At 38.3% G+C, this 27,966-nt stretch overlaps 1 pseudogene; it reads left to right on the forward strand.

Annotated features, from left to right (window-relative positions):
* On the forward strand, positions 1-27,301 carry LOC132424358 (uncharacterized; annotated as a pseudogene).
* Positions 27,302-27,966: the final 665 nt, after the last annotated feature.

A 27,966-nucleotide genomic window follows, 5' to 3' on the forward strand; every position in this document is an offset into this window, starting at 1 on the left:
ATGGGACAACTGCAACAGGAGGAGTTCTGGCTTGTACAGTCCAATGACTTGAAGTTCAAAGCAAGAGAAAAGAAGAAAGGTCTGGATGTACAACAGGGAGATAACTTTTCCTCCTCTTCAAGACCTATGGTATTAAGCACTTGGGAGAAAAATAACAGCACTTAAGAGAGCTTAAAGGGAAACAGCATTCTTAGCAGAGCCAAGATTCTCATAGAGCAAAACATGAAGTAGATGTATAACATAATATGCGTGTAATTATTATTTTCATTTTTGAAATACTAAGCTTTTGGAATGATCTCTTCATTTTAGGTGGTTTTGATGCATTTCATAAGATGGAAAAACCTATTTTTACAGAGTAGAAGGCAAGTCTATCAGAATGAAGGAGAAATGTAGGCATTAGTATCTAAGCTTATAAAAACATCTTTTGGTAATGATGTGTTTTGACATTTTTGAAAATAAATTGCTGATGAGTCATTAATCAACTGTTCTTTAATTAAGGAATTCAAAATAGTAATTGAACAAACAGCTGGGAATAGAAATGAAATCTCACATAGACCCATCCTCAATCATTTGTGAGGGGGTGTGGGAATAAATTTAAATGTTTTTGAAATTTTAGATCTTGAAGCGAACTTACAACACATAAACTTATAATCATCATGCTTTTATATTGGGGGATTCAAAACTTAATTATGTATTTCCTCCCTTTTGATTTCACCACTGAATACAGTTTGTTGAAAGTTCAGAATAATCACTATCACTTTCTGTTTTTGTCTAGTTTAAATATATATGGCAACTTTCCTGAAATAAACATCTCTATATCTTTGGTCACATTGATAAATGGTATTAAATATGAATATCATATATTTAATAAATACCAATGTTTAGAGAAATAGAGGTCTTTATAAATTAATGTTAGTAGAATTACTCTGGCTATCATATTTTTCTAACAAAACTAAAAAAAATAGCTATTTAGCAATACATTTAAGAAATAAGTTTAATTCTTTATTTTCCTACACAGATTATTGAATCACACTATTATTTGCTTCTTGTAAACAAGATTTTTTTGGGTTAAATAAGATAATTCTGCAGGACATTGACATACAACTCTCTTTCTTTTAGACTAAGCACTTAATGACCCATATAACCATCTCAAAAATCTCTTAAACAACTTGCTGTAAAAAAAAATAGATAAATAATGGTCTTGTGCATTAGCCTTGCAGAGAGATTATGTTAGAGATGAACCAAATTAGAATTGAAAAAATACAGAATATAATAGCTTCTGTATGATTGTAAATGGAGGGCAGTACATACCTGTCTAGGAAACTGAACCAATCAATCTGAGAGTCTTTGAAATTATAAATGTTTTTCCTGTCTATGTAGACCTCAGCACTTTTTTCAGGTTTTAACATTGACATTTATGACTCAGCATTATTTAGCTATAATTCTTGTTTTCAGTAACAAATAAACACAAGAATATAATGACTCCCTGGGCATTCAAATTAATTCATACTTACTCATAGGCATTGTGTAAGGAAGTCTTTGTTGAATGTTTCTTGTAGATTTTTGATTTTTTTCAGAACAATCCAATATGAGATCAATTCAACAATTGGGTAACAAAAAGTCTATGAAAACATACTGCTATAAAAAAGCTGATAAGCCCTCCCAGGAGATAAGAAATGCTTAAGTGTGATACCTGTATCAGAATCCCCACGGTATTCATCTGTGTTTTAATCACTTGGTGCCTTTCATATACACATTTCACTCATTTCTCATCCTAGAATTTTGAAAGCAGGAGCAATTTCTGTTTCTTCTTTGCTTCTTCCACCACACTTACAACTATGTCTTGCATAGTGAATACCTGCCTTATGAATAATTCAATATAAGTTTCAATGAATGAATGATAATACATTTTGGATTCCCCCCAAGAAGCACAATATGAGATAAAGGTAACACACAGAGGCCTTATGGAGGAAACTTTTAGGATTAACACCTATGGAAGAAAAGGGCAAAAGCAGGATTAAGCAGGGGGAGGAGCTGTTCTGTGATACAATCTCAATGAAGGGCTCTGCAGCTGATCTACAAGGAACTCTTTCAAAGTGGTCTGCATTTGGAGAAATGGCCCTGGTGTTGATATCCACTTCTGAATCATCATTGATTTAGGCTGCAGGAAACAGAGGGAGTGTACCCTTGGGCGAGGCTCTGCTTCTCAGATTGAAGCAATCCTTAAAGCTGGACAACATCTGAGGGCTGTCAGCAGTCCCACTCTCAGAAGCTGAAGCAATGAAAGCCCTGAGAAGGGCTCTTGGAGGTGCATCCCAGCACCTACCACAAATGAATACAGTATATCATAGGTTCATCATGTCTTTAGCGTGCTAACAGATACACAAATTGTTATGGAGAGTCAAAGGAAAGAAAGATAATATATGGATGGAAATATTAAGAAAGGCTTCATGAAGCCTTTCTTCACTTGAGCTATCTATATATATTATATCTGAGATGTCTGTTGGATAACAAACACGAATATGAATACAATGAATACATATCACAGAGAGAATGCTTTGATTAAGTAAATATCATGAGCAAAGGTGCAAAAATAGAAATGACAAGGAAAATCAAGAAGAGAAAACAATAGTTTAGTTTAGTTGATGTATTATAAGATATTTGGGGGGAAAAATTAATATATGTGAATAAAGGTTAAATTATAGGAATAATTGAATTTCAGATATATTCATCTCCATTTTGTTTTAATAGTTCCATTATTTTAATGGAATAGCAGTTTTATTGTACTTGCTTCTTTACAATAGTTTGAAGTCAATTGACCATAAAAAATAATTAAATAAATTCTGTGTAATGAGAATGGTGGTAATCAGAATAAATTAGGTGTTAGAGAACATTGGTGCCACTAGTAGAATGGTAACATCAGAATCCAGGTCCCAGGTTGCATTTTCCAAAGGTCACACTTTCAGTTGAGTATGCAACTGCTCCCAACTCTAATCAGAGTTCTGGGATCTATTGGATCCACTGGGACCAGAACTGAGCCAAGACTTCATTAGTAATATAGTCAGTACAGACCAAGCCTGACTCTGCTAAGAGTTTGACTCCTGCATCTAACTGTTCTAAAAATTGCTAAAGCTCAATATGCCTCCCCTACTTGTTATGCTGGGTTCCTGCTCACAATTTAAGTCTTTTCTTTAATCCTCATTCTCATCTGAACTTCTTTACCCTTACAAGCTTTCCACAGTTTCTTGATTTTTTTATATCATTACTCCTTGTTTTCTAGGATCCATATAACTTGGTAATATCTTCTCAGCTAAAATGAAGCCAGACCCCAAAGTCCAAAATAGCTTCTTGGTTAAAAGAAGTAGGTAGGTGGGGGAGATTAAAATGACACTTCCCTTTCAGCCTAGGCAGCCCCATGTAAAGAAATCCCCCATATTTTTATTAATGTGACTTCTTCACCATTTTCTGAGTGCACCATTCTTCCTCTCCTCTGTGCCTTCTCCTGAGCTACTTCAAAACTGCAAAACAAAGCCCAAATTGGCCCTACCCTGTTTCCAACAAGATACCAAGTTATTTTTTGGAGACAACAAGACAAAACTGCAAGTCACGCAGCTGAAGCATGAGCAGAGGAGAAAATTTTGACCATAAATAACCCCTAGAACCAAAGCCTCCCTTACCCCCCAACAGAACCAAAGGACTGGGTCATGACCAAAACCTGAATGCAAGAACACTTTCAGAGGGAAGGATTCACTGTCCAGGAAGATCTGCTGCTGAAGCCCTTTTATCCTACCTTACCATAAATGGCCAAATTTCAAAGCCCTCTAATCAAAACCTATCCCTCCAGCAATTCCACATACCAACCCTCCTTCCCTAACTCAAGTTCGACCGAACCCCAGCTGGGGAAACAGATTTGAGAGCCTTGCCTCCTGTCTCCTTGCCCATTGACCTTGCAATAAAGCTCTTTCTTTTCTCAAAAGCCAGTGCCATAGTATCAGCTTCTATGTGCCTTGGGCAGCAAGTCCTTGCCTTATAACATTTCCTCTACCAAAAGTGTTTCTCCTTTTCACCTGTCAGTTTCTTCTCCCTCTTTATTTACCTAACTTTTTCATTCCATTCAAACTTCAACCTTGATGGAGCTTCTTGTGAGTATTTTACCTTATACCTTAGTGTTAGCCTTCCTTTCTATATAGTTGAGGACACTACACAGAAATTAATTGTACTTGTCTTTTTTTTTAATGAGTTTTTACTCTTAATCTTTAAAAGAACTATGAACAGAGGAGGGCAGCTTCGTATAAACACATTTCGACAGCAGTATCTACAATAACATCTCCATTGCCTGAGGTTAATATACAAATCTGTAAATTAAAATTTTGTTCTGAACTGAATTCATACTTTAATTATGATCTGAGCTAGAGAAAATCAGCCACTAGCACACCCAACCCCAGGTCCCTCTGCTGGAGGGAACTTAAGGCCTCCATGGTCACAGGCTGCACCATGAAGAGACAGCCCAGGACTTTTCATGCTACTTAAGCTCTAAGATTTTATGGAGAATTTAGCTTGTACATTTGCACCAAGGATCTTCAATGTGATGACTATCACAGTATACATTGTCAAGGACATTCACATGTGATAAGGTGGTTGCGAAATACAGATCTAAGGGATTCAGGTGAGATAATGCTCTGATGCCTGAACGCAGAGGCAAAGGAGGAAAGAGATCTCCCCAGTAGAGAAACATAGAAACAACATTAATATTAACGTACATGGAGATGAACTTGTAGATTTGTGTGCACTAGACCATCACCTTTAATTTTTACTGGAGAGCAAATGCACCTTCTGTTCATGGTTAAGTTCCTTACACATGCTATCTTTGCTCAGATTGAACATATTATTTTTTCACTGGCTAAGTTCCCAAGAAAGTCATGGGCAGGTCCTGTTCCTCTCTGCCCCTATTTACTAGTCTTGGCTTGGACCTACTCTTTTGGTCTGGATACGATGTCTTGGTATTTGATTTTTGGGTGATTGAGTGACTGTCTTCTTCAACAGGCTGTCAGACATACCAAAGATGTGGAGGTCATCCCACTGCAGGTCTTTGAGGGCGACAAGATTAAGTCTGTGGTTTCCCTGGTGACTCAGGTGAGGGCTCTCATGAGACAGCTTGCTGCAATAAATACCAAACTCCTTGAGAGCAGTAAAATTCTGTTTACTATTGTATCACCAGAGGCTAGAACAATACCTTGGTGATCATAGGTGTTAAATGAGATGCTAACGGTATGATAGAATTTGAGGATAAGTAAAAACAAAAAGAAAATGATCGTTCATTGTGGAATAAGCTGAGTTTGAAAATGAGACAAATAATAATTTTGGAATTGTTTAGCAGGCCTTGTGAAAATAGAGGTCTGTAGCTTGGTGAAAGGTTGGTAAGAGAGATCCACATTTGCAAGACATCTGCATATTAACTCGGCAAGACAGGGAGTGTGGGTGAAATTGCAGAAGCAGAAAATAGAGTGAAAGACCAGCTGTCTGCTCAGATCTATATCATGGGCTTGATTGCAATAAGTATCCTGATCTTTGATTTTCTTGTACAATGTTCTTGCTTCTTTATTGTTCTTTTTCTTTTATCCGTATTGTAAATGTTACCTATTATGTATAATAGGTAACTTGATTTCCTGTATTTCTGGGATAAGGCAGGATAAGAAATGAAACAAAATCTCAGAAAAAAAGACTAGTCATTGAGTGATAGAAGGACTAAGATTGGATCAAGACAGGAAGAAAAAAGTTTTGAAAAGCAGCAAGCACGGGGACATCTGAGAACGAGAAGTAAAAAGAGAGCATGGGGTTTTATCTTCAGCTTCATTGTGACTGTGGAGAGCAGCCTTAGTGCATGGTTGGAGGAGGATGGCAATGAGGGAGAATGGAGCTATTCCGAGACAAAAGACTGACAGCAAGTGTGTGTGTGTGTACTGACCACCCTGTGCAACTGAATTTAAGTTTTCTAAATTTGTCCAGACTAGAAGCATGTTTGATCCTGAACTGTAGGCAGAGCTGAGCCTGTGGGCAAGGGTCAGATGATAAAAGCAGACATAACAGGAGCTAAAGCCAAAGAATTTAATTTGTGGCACTGGTCTCCCCGGGAAACAGTTTTGCTTTCTACCCTTAGCAAACTGACTATTACCTTCACTCTTGGGAGCTACCTTGATACACAATGTAAATCTAACAAATCTATTGAAAATATAACTCAAAGAACATGTACTTTTGATGTAGAGTTGGCTCTGTGACCTCAAAGTCCTGTCAATGCCCTCAAAGGGAGCCCTTTTCTGGCAAGTTGCCTTTTATGGTTCATTTAAAATGTTCGTTTTCACAAACGCAGGGGGTGGGGGTATAGTGGTGGTGGGATGAATTGGGAGATTGGGATTGACGTATATACACTATTTTGTATTAGTTATATAAAATAGATAATTAATAAGAAACTGCTGTATAAAAAATAATAAAATTCAATTTAATTAGAAAAAATTAAATGTTCATTTTCTTTACCAAGATTCGTGTTCTTGTCTGGTCATGAATTTAATGGCTTGACCTCTTTCATGAATCTGGCTCTGAAAATCACTCCATAGTCATACATAAGTGTTTTGCTTCCTTCATTTAGGACTTTTGTCTATAAATTACGGATATTTTATTTTCATTGTAGGTCATGTGGTTGTAATTTTTACTCAACCAAATATCTCTCTATAAGTTGGACTTTTGGTAGTCAAAGAGGCCAATAGTAAGTTGTATGATGATGGTGTCTTAATTTTTGTCCCCTGAAAAGTAGTTCCTAAGAGAAGTGCTTTTGTGTAAGAGTTTATTTGGAAGGTAAACCAGAAACACGGTGAGAGACTAGGAAAGTAAGATGGGTAAGGGGGGATAACGAATAAAAAGATACATTAATGACCGTTATACACACATTAATAACTACTGCAGGAACCAGAGTTCAATGCCAGTGAGTAACTGCATTGAAAATATTTCAGAATAGTACCCTGACATAGGAGTAAGGTTGGTTGTTTATTCACCAACATTCCTCCTCATTGTTTGAAGTTTGCTACTGTAATCACTAGTCCCTTGGCACTTCCAAACTGTCCTACAGGCAGGTTGATCTTGCCCATGTAACCAAAGAAAACTGTCAAGCAGAGAGATATAAGTACCTCATGTAGGAAGGCATTGTGTATAGTGTGACTCCACCTCAGTCACAATTATCTTCTAGGGTGAACTAAGGGAATTTGAGGGAAGCACCAAGCACATCTTAGGTTCATCGAGCAGTCTATGCCTTGCACCATTTAGACATTAAATCCACTTAGGCCTTCACTGATTCTTCAAGGTAATGGATGATTATGATTCCTAGGAAAATAAGATCTACCACAAAGAAGTTACCAAAACTAGAGTTTAAACTGACACAGTCAATTCTAAGAACATAACTAATATTCATTATCTTTTGTCTACCACTTCTTTTAGTTTCTTCGTATTCACCTAGCACTTCTGTTCATCTAAGTTGCTTGACTAGTGGGGTGACACAGATCTTGGACATAGGATGCAATAGAAAGGACTGAGTTTTAGTTTACCATGTCCTTGTCAGGCCCTGGTTGCTATAATTTCCTGTTCACTCTTATCCCTGGGCATAGAGACGTCATGAGATACTCAATCAAATATCTTGTATCACAGACATACTCTTTTGTTTTTCCATTATGTAAGACCACTTCTCGTCACCTATAATAATCAATGTCAAAAATCACAGGCATGATAGTAACACTTATCTAAACTTTTAATCTAAAACTTCAGTTTGTCAACATGAAAAGAACACAATGATCAGGGGGCAGTCAGTCACTGCTATACGTTAAATGGAAATCTTACTATGTTCTCTGATAGAAACTAGCATATAATCCACTACCTCCCTACTTTGGAGCATTAGCTTCTTGGCACTTCCTCTCTGTCCTGGGCATAAGCTGGTCATGCCCTGCAGCCAGAGAAAGCTCTCAAGTAGGGACACATTTTCATAAAGTAGGAAGAAATGGACATATATAATAGCTGTCCTGCAAAGCTGAGGGGGTTAAGGGAATAGAGGTTGGCACTGGCAGCTACAGATTGATAGCTAAAATATTAAGAGTACACCTGGTGTGTATGTTTATGTTTCTGCTCCTGGGAGATGAAGTATCTGATAGTATTGTAAATGATGGGTACAGAATTTATAATAAGATGGCAATAAGGTATATTGAGGAGAATAGTAAACCAGGGTAGTACATCCAGTGACCAGAATTCCATGGATGTGAAGGCAGTGAGAAGCATCATTAAGGGAGGGGCTAGAGGTAAGTAAGGATGGAGAGAGCTCCGTAGCTCTGTGGCTCAGCATCAGTGCTCACCAGACTCAGATAGTGAGCCCAGATATGCTGTAACTGGTTACATGTATCCTTGTGAGACAAGGAGTCTCATGTTAAGAATTTAGTGAACATAGCTTTTGTTCACTCCTAGAGGCGATGGTTAGTAAGAAATCTTTCTTCTGAATTTGATTCTGGGTCAATGACTTGGTGCCAGAGATAAAACAGTTTTCAATGCATTTCACTAGACTTCCTCCTTACCCTCCTGCTCTCTTATCTCACAGACTGGCTAAAATCAGTCTCAACTGTTCAATGCAGTGGTCTATGATCATTGAATAACAATATAATATTCATATATATTTTTTTAATTTGAAGTTCTTATGTACAAAGAACTAGGTTGTATATCCAGAAAGAGAATCAAAATCGATCCCTGAGTAGCCCAAAGAACCTTATTTTGCAGTGACAATTACCTGAAGTCCCTAATACAATTTAAGTTTATTGAAGATGTTTTCTCTTTATTAGTAATGTGATCATAATCTCCATTGGATATTGAGCTGGATAAATAAAGACAACTAAATTTTAATTGTTCAAATGCAGTATTCATTAGAAAATCTTAACGAGAAGGGAAAGAAATAGAATTTGTATTTAACATGTAAAAATTAGACTAAAGGATTAAATTTTTATGATTATCACAGCCTGCTATCCCTTTCCACCTATATCCAGGATAATCAAAGTGATTTTCCTCTTTCTCTCTCTTCTCTCAGACTCTCTCTCTCTCTCCACTTTTGCAGGTTTACCTGTGCCTTCAGTTTTGGACCTATAATCTCCTGGACCTCTTCTAATCCCTAACACCAAAAAGTAGTCCAGCTGAAGTTTATGGTAACTTAGTGACAGATAAATATTGAACTAAACAAGAATCTTTTGATACTTTTACTCTCATTTGAGGATGCTTATATATTTATAAATATGGGTGTAAACTATCTTCATAAAGCACTATTTTAGTCATTTTTATACTCATGCTTTTGTATTTTAGGTGATTTTAGCGACATGCACAGTATACTTATTCTATTACATATATTTTGTGAAGCTTTCAAATGCAGTTACAAAGAGTAAAGTAATTGTTTTTTCATCTCTAGTGATTGCAATATGTAGCTGTATTTTTATTTTTATAAATCTGAATGCAGGTTATCTCTTTACCAGGGAATACACTAGCTGATATTAATCCTCCCAAACAAGATAATATTATAGCTTTTGAAATTGGTATCAACACACAAGTTAATGAACAACTCAACATTCTAAGGAAAACTATGTTTTAATTGCCAAGTACAGTTAATTAACTTATAAACTATAATCTGGTATATAAGAGATGCTATCTTTCATATTTCTTCTTAAAAATTCTCAGCATTTATATGTTAAGAAAGCTGAAAGAAACACTTTCCCCAAATAATTATTTTCTTTAATATTGGAATTATTTTATACATTTTTTTTTTTTTTTTTTTTTCTGTACGCGGGCCTCTCACTGCTGTGGCCTCTCCCATTGCGGAGCACAGGCTCCAGACGCGCAGGTTCAGCGGCCATGGCTCACAGGCCCAGCCGCTCCGCGGCATGTGGGATCCTCCCAGACTGGGGCACGAACCCGTGTCCCCTGCATCGGCAGGCGGACTCTAACCACTGCACCACCAGGGAAGCCCTATACATTTTAAATTTATTAACTTTATTGCATAGTATTTGTGGAACACTTCTTGTCTTATTCCACTTACAAATCTGTAGTGTTTATGATGTTCTATATTTTCAACTTATCTACATTTTCACTTTTCTTTGAGGCCTACCTAGTTCAAATGGCAGTGACTGAATTATTCATTCTCAAGTATCCAAATGAACTGGGATCTGTGAGGTAGGGGAAAAACTAAACATGACAACTGGAGTCTGAAAAAACTGGATTCAAATCTTAGGTCCTGTTATTGTGAGATTTTAATAAACTGAATAAGATCATGGAAAGTGCCTGGAACCATACTTTTTTTTTTAATGATCTCATATATTCTCTGAACTCACATATAATTTTCTGTATCTCTTTATTACATAAAAGATAATAGGCTACTTATATACATGTCTTTTCAAGCTTGCAAGATTGACATTCAAGAAGGATCTTCCTGGACCGGGGCACGAACCCGTGTCCCCTGCATCGGTAGGTGGACTCTCAACCACTGCGCCACCAGGGAAGCCCCAGGCATTTATTTTTAATGCTTTACGTATATAAATTTATTTATTCCTCACAATAATCCTATAATGTTGGGACTTTAATGAATCTTGATTTATGCCACATTGCTTAGTTTTCATTTGTATTTATAGTTAATTCTAGCACAAGGGAAGACTTTGGCAAAATGGTGATCCAATTGCGTGGCCTATAGTGGGTGGGATTCAGATGGGAAAATATGAATAATTTCTTAATATTAAAGAAGTGGAAAACTGGTATATATTAAAGTTCACCAATTATTTTTAAGGAATAAGGTGAAACTGTGCTTAGGAGACACTTTGAAAGCAGTGGAGTTAAGAAACCTGAACAAAGTGGTGTTTTAAAATGTATTCCTTTCTCTGATGTTAATTTTGTATGTCAACCTGACTGGCCATGGGGTGCCAGATTAAATATTATTTCTGCGTGTGCCTATGAGGATGTTTCCTAATATGATTAGCATTTGAATCCATGGACTCAGTAGATTGCCCTCTCAATGTGGGTGGGCATCATCCAATCTGCTGAGGGTCTGAATAGAACAAAAGTCAAAGGAAAGAGGAATTTGCCTCTTTTTTCCTGCCTCACTGGTCAGTTGGGACATCTCATCTCATCTCCTGCCCTTTGCCTAGGATTTACACCATCAGCTTCCCAGGGCTTCAGGTCTTCAGACTCAGAGTGAATTATATTATATTCAGACTCACACCAGCTTTCCTGGGTCTCTAGTTTGCAGATGGCAGATGGTTGGACTTCTCAGCCTTTATCATTGTGTGACGCAATAATACATTATTATTATTTAATAATAAATCTTTCATTATATACACATATTTACCCTATTGGTCTCTTTCTCTGTAGAACCCTGATTAATACACTTTCTTTATATCTACTCAATGAGTTCTGCTATGGGTCAGGCCCTAAATTTTGTCCTGGAGATTTGTTGAACTGTGGTAGATTGAATTACTGGTCCCAGATCTTCACCCTGCCTTATAGCCTTGCCCTTTTCCAGGTAATTTAACAATTCCACTCACAAAGGAATCTGCTTCCATGTCTTTTGACTTTGGACTTGTGATTTGGTTGACAAGTGGGATGTTAGTAGATATGACACAACCAGGGGCTTACAGAGTTCAGCTTGTTCTCTTTGTCCACTGCCACCTTTGTTCATTTGAAGAACCACCTTGCTGAGCTCTGGCTAGATCAGCCAACAGGTAAATGAGCCAGCCTAGCTGAGATCAGAAAGGCTACCCTAACCAATTCACAGAGGTTTAAGGGAAAAAAACAAACAAGCAAAAAAGTTATTTTTATATGCCACTGAAATTTTGTAGCTTTGTTTGTATTATAGCAACAGCTGTCTGATACAGACGCATAGAATATAGTTTGTGGCCTGCAGTGATTCATGTTGAAGTGGTTACAATTATATAAACACATACAATACTATGTGATTATGACACTAAGGCAGGTATTTAAAAAGTACTCTCCAAGCACATATGTGGAAAAACAAACACAGATTGTCTTCAGCATTGTGATTGGATACTTGGTCATGTGTATACATTTATAAATTCAAGGATGAGTGTTCTTAACTGGTAATTTGGCATTTCAGTACATTTAGAGAGATATGAAAATTTAGTGTGGTAAAATAATCATAGAGATTTCTGCAGAGCTTTCTAGTTGCCTACCCAATATCCATTCTCCTCTCCCCATGCAAAGGCACACTAAATTGATCAGTAAAGCCAAGCAAAGAGGGCATCACCCAGCCACACTTGCAGCTTGGTGTGGCCATGTAACATAGAATCTGATTAACGTAATGTAAACAGAAGTGCTGTATTTGACTTTCAAAAGGCTCCTTAAAGAAAGCTTACTCAGTTGAAAACGAACCCTTTCTGCCGTTTTCCTCATCTTGTATTAAGGTGCAGACCCAATATCCTGGTAACCATCTTGAAGCATGAGTGGACTTGATGGTGTATATCAGCACTGATGATGACACCATAGAAAAATAAAAGAACCTGGGCTCCTTTCAGAGGTAGAAAGCACTATAACTTCTGCCCCAGGTATTTTGTTTTAAGTCTGTTTTAATCTGTCTTATTTTAATTTTTTTTTATATTTTCTGAGTATTCATAGAGGCTATCCCTAAAAAATCATAACGTAGGTGAAATTTTTCCTGAAAATGAGTGTAAAGATGCAAAACAATGTTTAGTTCATATTTTAACTCCCAAAGGCATGTAGAAAAGGTTTATTTTTCTCAGTGTTGGTATTTAGGACCATAATGTCCTCCAGCTTCCCTATCTATACCTTCTGTAGCACGTCTGAATCTGTTAATGCTCTGCTTCATCTGTATTCGTCCTGCTAATACTGTCAGTCAGGAAGGATCTGAAATATTCATTCATTCATACAGGACTTATTCATTATTTATAACATTTCACTTTGTCACATACTCCAGGTCTATATCCTTTGGGCAATTTAAAAAAACTTAAAGTAAAAAATGAATATCAAATATTAGAATTTTTAAAATAATCAACTTGATGGCCAGAACATCATACCATCTGAAATTTTGACATCTTCTATAAAAATATTTCATCATTACTACTACTATTCTCTATCTCTTGAATAAATACTTTTATTAAAAAATGAAAGTTCAGATCACTGAATTGATAGATGAATTTTATTCTGATGAATGTCAAGACTGGACCCACTCACCAACTTTATAATTCTTCAAGGCATTAAATACTCATGTGAAAATAAAAACAGAAGGAATAAAAATTCTTCCCTTTTAAGACAAAGCAGCGTAATTTCCATCATTGTCTAGGACTTAGCCTGTTTGTCTCATCAGCTTGACTCCTCGCTCCTCCTCTACATCTTCCCTCAATAATTGTGGATATTTTCAGGCCTCAGCTAAGAAAAGAAATCATTATTCTTCATAATTCTTGCCTTACTTATTATTGTTGAGGAGATAAGCATCTCTCGTTATTCCATTTCATATGAAAAACCTTCTCTTTGTATCTTAAAACTTCCTTTTAGATGATTTTTACTGTTTAAGTTTTGACATTTATGTTTATATTTCATTTTCAGTTCATTTTTGTATACATTTTTAGGTATAGAACAAAGTTTATTATTTTTTAAACCTATGGATATCTAATTGCTCTATCATCATTGTTGAAATGACTAACCTAACTCCTCTGAATTACTTTTATACCTCTTTTTGAAAATCAGTTATATATATATATACATATATACACACACACATATATATACCCATGTATATAGATATATTTCTAGATTGGGTTTTTGGTTATTTGATTTATTTCTCTATTTTAACAACAAATATTATTGTAGCTTTATAATAAGTCTTGAAACCAGGTAATATTAATTCCCCAACTTTGTTATTCTTTTTTAATGTTGTTTGGCTCTTGTAGGTACTTTGCATTTCCATATAAATTTTAGAATCAATTTTCTAATTTCTACCAAACTTGCTGAGATTTTAATTGGAACTTTCTTGAATCTATAGAGAAAATTAGGAGGAATTTACATCTTAAAATTATTGAGTCTCCAGACCCATGAATATGGTATATCTCTCTATTTATTTAAGTCTTCTTTGATTTCTCTCAGCAATATTATGCAGTTCTCATCAGTTCTCAGGGAACACATATTTCACATTTTTTAGATCAGTTTCATTCCTAAATATTTTATACTTTTATACTTCAGAAATTATATGTTTTAATTTCTAAAATTTTATTGCTAGTGTATAGAACTTTAATTAATAAACTCATTTATTAGTTCTAGTTACTTTAAAAAATAGATTCCATTAGAATTTCTACATAGATAATCACGTCATCTATGAATAGAGACAATTTTTCTTCTTTCTTTATAATTTTTTTTTTTTTTTTGCCTGATTTCTCTGGCCAGAGTCTCAAATACAATGTTAAGGAGAAGTAGTGAGAGTGGACATCTTTGTCTTGTTTTTGATATTGGTGAAAAAGCATTTATACTTTCACCATTAAGTTTAGTATTAGCTATAGATCTTGATATTAGCTATAGATGCTTTATCAGGTAGAGGTATTTACCTTCTATTCCTCGTTGGCTAAAAGTTTTTAACAAGAATGGATGTTGGATTTTTCAATTAAAAAAAAAAGAGGCAAAAGGTTTGAACAGACATTTTACCAGAGAATATATATAGATGATAAATAAGCCTATGAAAAGATGCTGAACATCACTGGCCATTAAAAAAATGCAAAGTAAAATTGCTATGAAATACTGTTATACATCTATCAGAATGGCTTAAAATAAAAAGGCCAATCACACCAAGTGTTTTTGTGAGAATGTAGAGGAACTAGAACTCTCATACACTGCTGTTGAGAACGTAAAATGATAAAGCCACTTTGGAAACAGTGTGGCAGTTTCTTAAAAATTTAATATATATCTCCACTTATGAGTCATCCCTTCTATTGCTAGGTATTTACTCAAGTGAAATAAAAGCACATGTCCATAAAATAACTTATAAACAAATGTTGTTAACAGCTTTATTTGTAATAATCAACTCTAATGTCCATCAGCAGATCAATGGATAAACACATTGTGGTATATACATACAGTGGAATAATATTCAACAATCAAATGAAATGACCTATTGATAATACACAACACGTTTACTCTCAAAATAATTATACTGAGTGAAAGAAGTCGGAGAAAAGAATACACACTACAAATAACTCCATTTATGTAAAATTTTACAAAATGCCAACTAATGTCTAGTGAACAAAATTAGATGAGTGGCTTCCTGAAAATGGTGGGCAGGTGGGCAATAAGAAATGATTAGGAAGGGACTTAAGGAAACTTTTGAGATAATGGATATGTTGATTACTTTGACAGTGGTGATGGCTTCACAGGTATATACATAGAGCAAAACTTGTCAAATTATACATTTTTAATTCATACAGTTTAATGGAAGTTAATCACACCACAATAAAGCTGATATCTAGAATAAGGAAGGGGCAGCCTGAGTCACTCACAAATCTTGTTAAAAATACTTATTTTAAAATTGTGAATTATATAGATGCTTGTCATAAATAAGACAGACATTATTATTTTGACAATTCTTTAATACCTCCTCTAGGCAGTAGTATTACTGAATAGATTTTTTAAATGTGTTAAACAATCTAGTATTTATAACTGCACCAGAAATCACTCTATGTTGGTTTATTGTAAACCAGACTAGCAAATTATTATTGACCATTTGTTTGTGATAGAGAGTAGCTTGATAATGTTTCCTATACTGTATGCTGTTTACCTAGAAATATTCATCATCCATGTTCTAGTCATCACCACCCATCTATTCACCAATAAAGTGCATTCCCTCCCAGACATATTGACAAGAGATATTTGTCGAATTGTGCATTTTAATCTTAATTATTTTATACAATATTTTTAAATAGTAGATGTTATTTTAAACATCAAAATAGCAACTTAGCTGATAAACCAGCATCAGTTATAAGATATTCCACTAATATCTCATTAAAATATATATGTGAGCAATGTAGGTGATGCTACTAAGACAGTTTTTGTTCATTTGGGGAAAATAATTGAGTTAATTATAATGAAGTCTCCATAAAAGTAACAGAATTATTGGTGGATCTTTAGGGGAAAAATATTGGAAATAGTCCTTTGGACTTCTGTAAATTATTTAAAATTCAAATATCTGATTAACTGTATTTCTTTCATGCCCCTTCTTAACTCTCATCCCCAAAGCAGCTATAATTTGGGGGAGTAAAATATTTAAATTATGGAGAAAAAAATTGGGAGAGTGTAATATGTCAACTTTATGTGCCCACTTGACTGGGCTAAGGTATGCCCAGACATTCAGTCAAACAGTATTCTGGGTGTGTCTGAGATGGTGTTTCTAAATGAGATTAACATTTCATTTTATTGACCTGAAACAGATAGACTGCCAGATATTTCTCCAGCAAAGATTCGTTGATTTGGGATCAGCAGAGAATTGCACTTCAGGGTCTACAACAATGGTGAGGCATATATAGATGCCCAAACAGAAAGGGAAGGAAAACACTTTTATAGAAGTGAAAAGGAAGGTGGAAGGGCTACAGTAAACAAAGAGTCTATGGCTTTTCATTGGCTGAGTTCTTGTCAGGAAAGAAAAGAAATCTCTTCTTCCTGTTGGGCTCTGCTATTGTCACAGGGTGAGAGAGCTCCCCTTCTGGTCTCCAAACTCTTACTGAGGTTTCTGTTTATTGTTTACATTTTCCCCTTTTCATCAAGATCTTTCTCTGAAAACACTGCTGGTCAAGAGTCAGGTTTTCTATGGGCTTCCCTGGTGGTACAGTGGTTGAGAGTCCGCCTGCCGATGCAAGGGACGAGGGTTCCTGCCCCGGTCCGGGAAGATCCCACATGCCGCGGAGCGGCTAGGCCCGTGAGCCATGGCTGCTGAGCCTGTGCGTCCGGAGCCTGTGCTCCACAATGGGAGAGGTCACAACAGTGAGAGGCCCGAAAAAGAGTCAGGTTTACTAGTTTTTGCAGCTTTTGTCCCTCAATGCCAGAAAAGACCTTTCCTGGGTATAATGTCCCATGTCAGAAGGAAAGTGCACATATTGGAAATTTATTAAGGTTACATTCAAGTAACAAGGAGGGGTAGGAGGGAGAACTCTCAGGCACTTTTTGTATAAAGTCCATATGTTATCAAGGTTATAGACACTGGAGATCATCTGAAGCATTAGGTCATCATCAAATGTTTAGTGACAAACTTCCAACAGGCCTGGTCCAGATATCTTTGGAAAGCTGTTTCATCAGAAGTCATCTGCTTCAATTCTAGGAACAATTTACTTTCAAGGTAGCACATTCTTTTTCATATTCTATTCCATTTAACTTTTTTTAAGGCCTTGAGACCATGTCATCTGGTTCTTCCCATAAAATTGGGTTGGATTTGTTATTGTTGAGTAAAACATATAGAGGTCCGGACATAAGAGAGAAATTTGGAGTACAATTTTGGCAATAACCAACTAGCCCAAGAAAGCCTCACAGTTGGTGCTTAGTTTTGGGTTTGGGAAACTTAGGACGCCATGAAGTCCATCTGGATCTACGTGTACCCCTTGTTCTGATATCAGATGCCCAAAACCAGATGGACAAATTGCAAATTTTCTTTGGAGACCTTATGTCCCTTTAAGGTTAAAAACTTTAGCAAGTGAATGTTCTCTTCCTGGGAGGGGGCTTGAGAAGGAGAGCAAAGAAGCAAATCATCCACATATTACAACAGAGTAGAAACTCTAGGGAACTTAAGAAACTCAAGGGTGTGTGTCACCCAGATCAGCCTTTAGGATTTAGGAGAAATAAGAAGGACTCCCAGTGTAACTCTGAAGCCTTACTGTCTAGGTGGATTGTTTTTCTTGTTAAGTAAAGGGAAAAAGGTATTGGCTGGCTCCATTAACTGGAATACTAAAGAATGCACAGCATAAATCAATTAGAGTAAAGATTTACTTTGTTGGGAATAGATATTAGTAATGTATGAGAATTAGGAATAACAGTGTGTCAAGGGATAACAATGTTGTTTATTGCTCAGAGGTCCTGGACAAACTTTCACCCTCAGTACTTAGGTTTTCCTACCTGTAAAATGGGAGTGTTAATGTGACTAGTACAAGGGATAAGGAGGCCTTGAGACTTGTAATCTTCCATTATGTCCTTTATACCTTGAAGGTCTTCTTTACTTATAGCATATGATTAATAATGCGAAGAAGTTTTGAGGGGTCTGTTTGAATCTTGATGGGAGGTGCATTGTGAAATTTGCCAACAACAGTTGGAGATTTTGCCCATAAGGAAAGTGGCAGCTGATTCAACAGGAACAAATAATCAGTGTTTCCAGAATCAGCTCTAGTACCTACTGTCAGAGTCAGAACAAATAAAAGATGTCAAAGTGTCATTTAATTCACCTGGTTGGTTACATTGATTTCTAGAATTATTTTATTCCAGCATAATACTTCTCTTAGAAGTCTCCACCTAATAAGTGGACAAGGGCAGAGGAGAAAAGGGTGTGTATCTTCCAAAGGGCCTAAACAAAAGGAAATAAGTTCAGAGACAGGATCCTCTTGAGGTTTATTAGAGATTCCCACTATCTGAACTATTTTAGTACTGGGAGGTAGGGACAGTTTTATAGTACTGGGGTTGAGCACCAAGAGAGTGGCTCTGTTGTCCATTAGGACTGGAAGAGATTTATCTCCAGTCTGGAGAGATGTTTCTCCAAGCCAATTAAGAGGAAGGAAGGGGCTTCTCTGGTGGAGCAGTCGTTGAGAGACTGACTGCCGATGCAGGGGACATGGATTCATGCCCCGGTCTGGGAAGATCCCACATGCCGCAGAGTGGCTGGGCCTGTGAGCCATGGCCGCCGAGCCTGTGCGTCCGGAGCCCGTGCTCCGCAACGGGAAAGGCCACAAGAGTGAGAGGCCCGCATACCGCAAAAAAAAAAAAAGAGGAAGGAAGAGCCCCCGTAGTTCCTTGGAGCCCAGTCATTGAGAATTAGGAGGATGCTGGAAAGGCTGATTTGAGGGCTGAAGGCACCTAAAGGGCTTATTTGTATCAATCTCTTTCCCAATCTTCTGGCTGTTTGCAATAACAGCAAAAACTAGGAGGATTTGGTTTCACTTAGGAGCCTTCATTTGCTGGAGTTGAAGATTAAGAATTTTGGCAACCTCTCTTGGAAGTGACTCATGTAGAGTATGAGAGAGCTGATTTGTCAGATTAACTAAATCTGAAGTGGACAGTTTCTCATTCCTTCCTGGTCCTTTTTTACTAGAAAGGAAAAGTCTCAGTTCAGTCCATTAATAAACATACAGTTAAAAGCTAGTTGGGTGGAATCAACATTTGATGGAAGACCAGATTTTTTTAAAAAACAATCTACAGTTGATAGTAATAGTTAATAGTAGGTTCAGAAGATTTTCTTGTGCAAGTCTGAATTTTGTTCCAATCAATAGTAATTGCTTTCTGAAGTTACCTAATGATTGCTGATTGCCCATATAAGTTAGTGGGCTGTTTTCTGGGTTGTAATTCTAGAGACCTTTCAGGATTTTCCCAATTAGTAGTTTTCATTCAATGCTAGTCCTGGCTTTCACCCTTTCACGGAGAAGCAAAAGAACTAGCTGATATAGGTCAGAGAAACCATGTTGATAAATTTGAATGACTATATTAAATTCCTCAGCAAACGTGAGGAATTTCTTCAGTTATGTTAGGAAAATCTTTACTATGGCTCACAGCTCAGCTTTAACCCAGGAAGTCTAAGAAATGAAGCGTTTAGCCTCTGAATCCTCAGAAGACTTAATTTTAAAGGGACAGGTTCTGATAAGTTTAGAGGAAAAGGGAGTAGGGAGAGTTTCAGAGAAAAGGGGAAGTTTGCTGGGAGCATTAGTATGGTGAATTTGAGGTTATGGGGGTGGTGTAGAAGGGAAGGAAGGAGATGGAGCCAGACGTGGAGCCTGAGAGAAAGAAACCAAGGAAGAAGAGCCTGAGGTTTCAGGAGACATTTTGTTTTTCTTAAATATTTTTTATCTCAGTTAATCTTAAAATCTTATTATGCAGAAAGGCAATTTTAGGCTCCTGAAAAGTTGAGAAACCACAAAATGCCAACAGGAATAAGCAGTCCACTCACTTCTGGAAAATTTTGAGCTATTATAGTCCAATTCAATTTCAAGGAAATTAAGTTTGGGGATTTCACAAGTCTCCCATAGTGGCCACTGATATTCTAAATTGCCTTTAGTCATGCATGTTTATTTTAGTTAGAAATGAGCATGAGGGGGCTTCCCTGGTGGCGCAGTGGTTGAGAGTCCGCCTGCCGATGCAGGGGACACGGGTTCGTGCCCCGGTACGGGAAGATCCCACATGCCACGGAGCGGCTGGGCCCGTGAGCCATGGCCGCTGGGCCTGCGCGTCCAGAGCCTGTGCTCCGCAACAGGAGAGGCCACAACAGTGAGAGGCCCGCATACCGTAAAAAAAAAAAAGGAAGGAAATGAGCATGAGGAAGGACCTCTGCTTTTAAACATAAAACTGGACAGAGCCTTTGTGAGAGAAGCACCCTCAAAATACTTAGATAACTGGGATCCCATTTCCTAGAGGTTTTTCCTCTAGAGCAAAGAACAATTTTCAAGCAGCATAAACAGCTTACAGCACAAATGGCTCAATTCAAATAGTGTGCAAGCTAACCCCAGCCTGTCTTAAGGAGACAGTTTGGTCTTGGAGGAGCCAGGCCAGAGACCTTTTCTTTAGCCAGTGCCCAGAAGACAGCTTTCCAAAGGAGTAGGCCAAAAGCTGAAAACCTGGCACCGTTTCAGATAAAGAACACTTGTTCACAAAGGAATGGGTAGAGGCTAGACAGCTTCAGGAGAAGCAGCCCCTGTTCTGAATGGAAAAGGCCAGAGGCTTGCCAGTTTCAGGGAAACAGTGTGATCTCAAAATCAGACTGAAAAGCCAAATGAGTATTCGCATACAAAACACGGCCTAACCAGAAAGGCAGAACCCTTAAATGGATCCCCAGTAAAGCTTGGAGAGGTTCAGATGCAAGGAATGCATGAGCTTGAATCCAGGAGAAGGATGTACCTTCAAACAGTAGGCTCTGTGAGAAAAGCAGTGAGTGACAAAGGTCTCATTTGTGGGTACTGGACCTTTTGCTTACCAGCTCAACAGCCCTCGAGCTGTGAGGGGTCCCTGTACAGTCTTCCAAAACATTGACCTGAAACAATAGACAGCCAAACTTTTCTCCAGAAAAGATGGAGTTATTTGGGATCAGTAGAGAACTGCAGTTCAGTGTCTGTAACCATGGAAAGCCATGTACAAGTTCCCACATGGAAAAGAAAGGAGAACACTTTTATAGAGGGAAAAAGGAAGCTGGGAGAGATATAGTAAACAAAGAGCCCATCCATGGCTTTTCATTGGCTGACTCCTTGCCAGGAAAGACAAGGAGTCTTTCTTCTTCTTAATGGTCTCTGCTATTGTCACAGGGTGAGAGAGCATCCCCGTTTGGTCTCCCAACTCCACTTAACTGAAGTTTCTGTTTATTAATTTTTTACAAGTTGGTGGAGTGAGTAAAACAGACCCTCTCCAATACAAGTGGGACCAGTTGAAGGATTGAGTAACCAAAAGACTGACCCTCCAGAGAGTAAAGGGAACATCTCCTACCTGACTGCCTTAGAGCTGGAATATGGATTTACTTATGCCTTTGGACTCAAACTGAAACACAGGCTTTTCCTAGGCCTAAGGCCTACTGATCTCTGGACTGGAGCTATACTGTTGGATCTCCTGGTCCTCAGGCCTTCAAACTGAGACTAGAACTACACTATTGACTCTCCTGGGCTTCCAGCTTGAGGGCTGCTGATATATATATATATATATATATATATATATATATATATATAGAGTTTCTGTTTCTCTGCAGAACCTTGACTAACACAGATTTTGGTACCAAGAATGATTGAAGAGGAACAGAATTGTAAGGATAAGTTTTCTAATTTAGTTCTGGGGGTTCTGGAACTGGCTCTCAAATCTTATTATATTTAAAGATATGAATGACTTTATTTCCAATAGTAAAAGAGATCATTGATAGCCTACAGAATGATCTAGCAATGGAGGTATACAAAATGTCACCACTGGGTAATCCTAATCAACCTTTTGTAAGACGCAAGGAGCTTGATAACTGTGTATTTGATACTTTGGGATTTTTTTCTCAAACTAATGAATGTCAGTGAGACTGGTGGGGTGCTCCTAATGTCAATGGACAAAGTAGGGAAAGAAATGAATGATATCAGGGATTTTAATTCCAAGGTCAAGGGTCACATGAAGACCTAGAAACTTCTGTGTGTGCCCTGAAAGAGACTTATCTTCGATAGGCACAAGACTGAGAATGTTGAAAACCTAACCCAGAATTCCTTCCTGCCAATGGATGAATTTCAATGCAAATTAAATTCCCAACCTCACAGAGTGTCTACTGTAAATGTGAGGGCATTACTTTGTAAAGAATGGGATCCTATAAGCTGGAAAGGGGACTTGTGGGAAGACTCCAGTAAAGTTGGGGATATCAAACCCCTAAATTCTGGTGAGTCTTCTTTGCCTATGGAAGAGGCCTCCCCACTCCCAGAGGAAGCAGCCTCCACATCCTCCGTGTAAATGCCTCTCCACCTTGTCTGAAAAGATCAACTCTGCATTCCCTGAGGAAACTGTGATGACCTCCCCAGAGGCAGTTGTTATCGCAAGACAATGCAGATTCTCCTCAGGACTCAGTCCCCTCCCCCAGTCTTCTTTGCTTCTAGGCCTATAATTAGACTCAAGTCTCAGCAGACCCCTAAAAGTGAGGAATAAAGTGTAACCTATGAGGAGGTGCACTAACACCTCCAAATAGCTACTTGAGTTTTCTAATTTACACAGACAGAAATTTGGGGCACATGTCATCCGGGCATGGAAGGGTGTGGGATAATGTTGGAAAAAAATATAAAGTTGGACCAGGCTGAATTTATTGATATGGGCTCTCTAAGCAGATTCTATGTTTAATATTGCAACTTGGAGAGTTAGAAATGACTAACAGTTTGTTTGCCTGAAACATAGATCATTGACAGGTGGCCCATAGTGAATGAGTTAGAAATGTCAGACTGAAGATGAATCTGGCCTCTGTACCCCAACACCAAATTAAATCTCAGAGACAGAGTTTTGGGTGAAGTAGGAAAGAATAGATTTATTGCTTTGCCAGGCAAAGTGGGCCACAGCAGACTAATGTCCTTAAAACTGTGTGTCCCAACCTGGAACATGTAGTGAAGTGTTTTATAATAATGGTCCAAAGATGGTGTGAACAGCTCATGGACATTCTTCTGATTGGTTGGTGGTGAGGTAAGTGGGAGTCAGCATCAACCTTTTGGTTCCAACCTGTCTGGGGTCTACGTGTTTGTGGGCAGCATACCGTTAACTTCTCCCACTTGGTGAGTACGCAGAAATTTTTCAGTATCTGCAAAACTGCTCAAAGATATTGTTATGTATACCCCTTGAGGGAGAACCAGGACCTTGCCCCAAGGCTGCACTATTGTTTCTTGACTGTTCCTCCCTTTTCTCTGTATTGCCTCCCTTCTCTAATTAGCAACTGTTTGGGGCAAGGTCATGGAGGCTGAATGAAGCCTATTTCCTGTAATTGAGAAATGGGGGACACAGAAAGGCTTTTGTGCCCAGGAACCCCACAGGGTTCTGCTCAGTTTCAGAACCTACCTTGATTTAATGTAGAAGAAGTGATTCAAAGGCTTAGTGGGATTGGAATTTTAGAGTAGATTTGTCATTTAAAAACTACTCACCCACACTGGGAAGGTCCAGAAATACAACTTTCATCACATCTGTGAGGAATACTTTTGTAAGCTCTGTGATCACTCTTTGTTGTAGAACAGACCTTACAGTGGGCACTGTGGTCACTGAATTGGGAAACCTAAATACAAGGGGAGTAATTGATCCTGGAGTGGTAGGAACAAAGTGTCAGCATCAACCACCAAAGGCAAGGTGAGTGTGGTTCCCATAAACAGACCTTAGGGTGAAAGCAGTAATAAGAATTGTTTGACTCACAGAGACCTATGACATTGGCTAGTTGATCCTGGAGTTCCTAGAAGTGAAATAAATAGGAAATCTATTAACGTGTTACTTGATCTGTAAAAGCAGAAAAATTCTAGAACAAGTGAACAAAAGTCTAAGCTGAATCAAACACAGATTTCTGAGCCAGTTTGCAGACCCAGAAAACTTTGAATGAAGAGAAGGTTGGGCCCCCTTGAGGAGGGCCCCTGGTACACTGCTAAAAATGTATCATTCATTTTTCTCCTAGCCTTACTCAAAGGGACCTATGATCTTTTGCCAGGGTAACTGTGTGTTGGGGGAAAGGAAATCATCAGACTTTGGGGGGCAACGGCTCTGAACTGACACTAATACGAGGAGACCCAAAACATCACTGTTGTCTATCAGTCAGAGTAGGGACTTTTGGAAGTCTGGCGACCAGTTGAGTTTTAGCTCAAGTCTATCTCATAATGGGACAAGTATATCTCCCAACCCATCCTGTGGTTACTTCCCCAGTTCTGAAATGGATAATTGGATTAGATACACTCATAAGTTGGCTTTGTCCCCTGACCGGTGAACTGAGGGCTATTATGGTCAGAAAGGCCAAGTGGAAGCTGCTGTTAACTGTCTCTAGGAGAATAATAAGCCAAAAGCAATCCTGTAGGGATTGCAGAGAAGAGTGCCACCATCAAGGATTTAAAGGATGCAGCGTGGTGATTTCTACTACATCCCCATTGAACTTGCTTATTTGGCCTGTGCAGAAGACAGGTGGACTTCGGAAAATAACAGTGGATCATCATAACCTTAACCAGGTTGTGACTCCAATTGCAGCTTCTGTACCAGAGGTGGTTTCACTGCTTGAGGAAATTAATGTATCCCCTGGTTCCTGGAATGCAGCTATTGATCTGGCAAATATTTTTTTTCCTCCATACTTGTCAGTAGGATCATCAGAAGCAGTTTGTTTAGAGCTGACAAGGCCAGCAATACAGTATCACTGTCTTACCTCAAGTCTATCAACTCTCCTGCTCTATGTCATAATTACTTCCTAGAGATCTTGATCACTTCCCTTCCACAAGGTATTATGCTGGTTTATTACACTGATGACATTATGCTGATTGGACCTCCTGAGCAGGAAAGAACAATGACTCCAGACTTACTGGTAAGAGATTTACCTGTCAGAGTGTGGGGGAAAAAATATGACAAAAATTCAGGGGCCCTACCTCAGTGAAATTTCTAGGAGTTCAGTGGTGTGAGGCATGACAAAATATCCCTTCAAAGGTGAATCTGGTCCCTCCTACAACCAAAAAGAAGCACACCACCTAGAGGACCTCTCTTGATATTGGAGGCAACATATTCTTCCTTTGGGTTTGTGTCTCTGTTCTATTCACTGAGTAATCCAAAAAGGTGCTAGTTTTGAGTGAGGCCCAAAACAAGATAAATCTCCTCAACAGACCCAGGCTGCCATGGAAGCTGCCCTGCTGCTTGGTTCATATGATCCAGCAGATCCAATGGTGCTTGAAGTGTCAGTGGCAGATAGGGATGCTGTTTGGAGACTTTTGAAGTCCCCCATAGGTGGATCACAGTGCAGGTCCTCAGGATTTTGGAGCAAAGCCCTGCTATCCTCTGTAAATTACTATCCTTTCGAAAAACAGCTCTTGGCCTGCTACCGGGCAATAGTAGAGACTGAACAGTTAACCATGGGCTGCCAAGTTGCCATTATAGCTGCCTATTATGAACTGGGTGTAATCTGACCCACCAAGCCATAAAGCACGAGCACCAACACCTCATCTTTGAATGGAAGTAAATGTACCTGATCAGATTTGAGCTAGACCAGAAGGCAAAAGTTAGTTACATGAAGTGGCCCAAATACTCATGGTCCCCACTCTTGCTACACTGTTTTCTCTGTCCCAGCCTACACCTTTGGCCTCAGGAAAAATTCCATACGATTGGCTGACAGAGAAAGAGAACTCTTGGGCCTGGTTTATTGATGTTTCTGCAGGATAGGCAGGCACCACCTTAGTAGACAGCTTTAGCACTGCAGTTCTTTTCTGAGACATCCATGAAGAACAGTGGTGAAGGGGAATCCTCCCAATGGACAGTACTTCGAGATGGTTACCCAGATGTTCACTTTGCTTGGAAGGGGAAATGGCCAGTCATGAGACTATATACTGATTCATGACCTGTGGCCAATGTTTGGCTGGATGGTCAGGGATTTGGAAGGAACATGTTTAGAAAACTGGTGACAAGGAAATGTAGGGAAGGAGCATGTGGGTAGACCTCTCTGAATGGAAAGAAAACAAGAAAATATGTCTGCCCCATGTGAATGATCATCAAAGAGAGCATTTTAACAATCAAGTGGATAGAATGACACATTCTGTGTTTACCACCTGTCAGCATTTTTCCTCAGCCAGTGGACTCAGGAACAAAGTAGCCATGGTGGCAGAGATGGAGGTTATGCATGCATTCAGCGCCATGGACTTCATTCACTGAGGCCAACCTGGATTCAGCCACCACTGAGGTCCAATCTGCCAGCAGCAGAGCCCAACACTGAATCCCTGATATGGCACCATTCCCTGGGGGTTGTCAGCCAGCTACCTGGTGGCAGGTTGACTAACTTTGACAGCTTCTATCTAGGAATGGGCTATGTTTTACTCTTACTGGAATAGATTTACTCTGAATACAAATTTCCTTTCCCTGCAAGCAATGTTTCAAAACCCTCATCTGTAGTCTTTCAAAATGCTTTATCCACCATCCTGATATTTTACACAGCATTGCTTCTGATTAAGGAATTCACTTCACAGCACAAAAATTATGTCAATGTGCTCATAATCATGAAATTCTCTGTTTTCCATGACAGAATGGTATAATAGCTTTTTGAAGACTCAGTTACAGCACCAGCTAGGTGGCAATACTTTGCTAAGCTGAGGTAAGATTCTCCAGAGGCTACATATGCTCTGAATCGCCATTCAATATATGGTGCTTTTTCTTCCACAGCCAGGATTAATGGGTCCAGGAATCAAGAAGTGAAAATGAGAATGGTACCACTTACTTTTACCTCTAGTGACACACCCTAGCAAAATTGTTGCTTCCTGTTACCATGACCTTATGCTCTGCTGTCCTAGAGATTTTAGTTCCAAAAGAAGGAATGCTTTCACTAGGAGATACAACGTTTCCATTAAACTGAAAGTTAAGACTGTTGCTCAGCCATTTTGGGCTCCTTATGCCTCCAAATCAACTGGCAAAGAAGGGAGTTAATGTGTTGTCTTGGATGATTGATCCTGACTACCAAGGGGATGTTGGACAACTACTCTACAGTGGACATAACGAAGAATGTGTCTGGAATATAGATTTCTTAGGACATCTCTTAATATTACCATGTTTTGTGACTATGGCCAATGGAAAACTACAGTCCAATCCAGGCAGGACTACTGATGGCTCTGACTCTTGAGGAATTCAGAAATAAAGGTGTGGGTCAGCCTACCAGTTAAAGAACTTCTACCAGCTGAGGTGCTTGCTAAAAGCAGAGGGAATACAGAATGGATAATAGAAGAAGTTAGTCATAAATACCAGCTTTGAGCACAAAATCAGTTACAGAAATAAGGACCTCCTCACTATGTAATGACTATGTTGGGGGATGTGTGTGTGTGTTTGTGTGTGTGTGTGTGTATGTGTGTGTTTGTGTAGAAAAGATCTTTGTTTTCATACCTCTCTTATTCTCTTATTATATAATGTAAAATGTGTTGAATTTATATTATAGTATTTAAGTATTATCAATTCTACATCATAGTATTTTAGTTATGGGATATCAAAAAAAGTAAACATCACTCATGAACTTTACCTTTTCCTCTG

The sequence above is a fragment of the Delphinus delphis genome, chromosome 4, assembly GCF_949987515.2.
Source record: "Delphinus delphis chromosome 4, mDelDel1.2, whole genome shotgun sequence".
In the NCBI taxonomy this organism is placed as follows: Eukaryota; Metazoa; Chordata; class Mammalia; order Artiodactyla; family Delphinidae; genus Delphinus; species Delphinus delphis.